Genomic DNA, 1,901 nt, shown 5'->3' on the forward strand with positions numbered 1-1,901 from the left:
CCCAGGAAAATAATTAAATTAAATAGAAGCAAACAAGATTATCAGATGCAGAGCTTAAAACAATGATTATAAAGGTGCTCAAAACATTAGAGGGGAAATGGATGATCTCAGTGAGAATTTAAACAAAGAGATAGTAAACATTAGAAGGGACATAAAAAACATTTAAAAAGTCAGAAATGAATAATACAATATCTCAAATAAAGAATACACTGGAAGGAACAAACAGCAGGTTAGATGATGGAAAGGATTAAATCAGTGATTTAGAGGACAAGATAAAAGGAAGCACCAAAGCAGAGAAAAGAGAGAAGAAAGAAAGAAAGAAAGAAAGAAAGAAAGAAAGAAAGAAAGAAAGAAAGAAAGAAAGAAAGAAAGAAAGAAAGAAAGAGAAAATTCACAAAGAGATAAGGAAAGTATAAGAGACCTCTGGGACAATATGAAGTGTAACAACATTCACAGCGTTGGGGTACCATAAGGAGAAAAAAGAGATAAAGGGATAGAGAACCTGTTTTAAGAAACAATGACAGAAAGCTTCCCTAACATGGTGAAGGAAAAAGTATACAAGTTCAGAAAGCTCAGAGAGTCCCAATCAAGGACTCCCAGTGAGCCCAGGGGGGTGGTAAGATGGTGGTCTCTGCTTTTGCTGGTATGGTGAGAGTAGCATCAGGAATCTTATGGCCCCTGAATACTTTGGTATCTTCAGCTTATCAGAACTGTGCCAAGAATGCCTATCTTCATTTGGCATTGTCCACCCAACAGCTTTGTCATATTCAGGCTTTGGTTGTTTCCTTTGCTGCTAGGCTTGTTACTTCTGTCACAAACCTGACATGTGGGCATACCATAAACATCCTCAATAGAATGGCCCCCTTGCTTCCAAATGTCCTGCAGCTACCAATCAGAACTAAACTGTGACATATGTCAGTTCACAAAAAGACAAGAGAAAGACTGTGAAAGCTGTCATCTATAGGTTTCTTCAACTTCATTCTTGCCTTTGGGTAAGGAGGAAGGCTGGTTATAAGAAAAAATCATGGAAGAAGATGGCTGCAAGAAAAAGATGTCTGAGGGAATTTGTGTTCTGCAATAAAACCCAGAGTAAACTCTTAGGTAAAATCAAGACATCTTCCTGGAAGGGTCACGACTGGGATGCTGATGATTCTTATTAGAAGTACCATGATTGGACAAGCCTGGAAGCATAGATTAGAAGTTTTATGATTTTCCCAGTTATCCTGGTATATATGAAGTTGAAAAAATGAATAAGTATAGATGGAAGGAGAATTGGCTTGGGATGGTAAATACACAATACAATATATAGATGATGTATTGTAGAATTATAAACCTGAAACCTATTTAATTTTATTAACCTATATCAAACCAATAAATTCAATTAAAAAAAACTAAAAAATGAGTAAGCATAAAACTTGATGCAAGTTATACCAACTGATATTGAAACATACAGCTCCAACGCAAAATTTATCAGAGTTTTAAAATTAAAAAAGATGAGCCCAAAGATGCCCACAACAAGACAAACCATAATTAAACTGGAAAAAGTTAAAGAAGGGAGAATCTAAAGTAGCAAGGGAGAGACAGTTACTTACAAAAAAGCTCCCATTAAGCTACCAGGTAATATCTCAACAAAAACACATCTGGCCAAAAGGGACAGGCATGAAATATTCAAAGTGGTGAAAAGCAAGAATCTACAATCAAGAGTACTCTATCCAGAAAGGCTGTCATTTAAAATTGAAGGTGAAATAAAGAACTTGCCCCCCCCAAAAAAAGTTAAAGGAGTTTATTACCACCAAACAAGCATTGCAAGAAATGTTTTTTTCTGTTTTTTTATTGTTTATTTTTAAATTTTATTTCGTTATTTTTCAAGTACAGTTTTCTGTCTATTTCTCCCATCCCAG

The 1,901-nt window shown here is 35.3% G+C and overlaps 1 pseudogene; it reads left to right on the forward strand.

Annotated features, from left to right (window-relative positions):
• Nucleotides 1-621: 621 nt before the first annotated feature.
• Nucleotides 622-1,193, forward strand: LOC119065171 (39S ribosomal protein L35, mitochondrial-like; annotated as a pseudogene).
• The last annotated feature ends 708 nt before the right edge of the window (nt 1,194-1,901 follow it).

The sequence above is a fragment of the Artibeus jamaicensis genome, unplaced genomic scaffold (assembly GCF_021234435.1).
Source record: "Artibeus jamaicensis isolate MK-2021 breed Jamaican fruit bat unplaced genomic scaffold, CSHL_Jam_final scaffold_461, whole genome shotgun sequence".
NCBI classification, from domain to species: domain Eukaryota; kingdom Metazoa; phylum Chordata; class Mammalia; order Chiroptera; family Phyllostomidae; genus Artibeus; species Artibeus jamaicensis.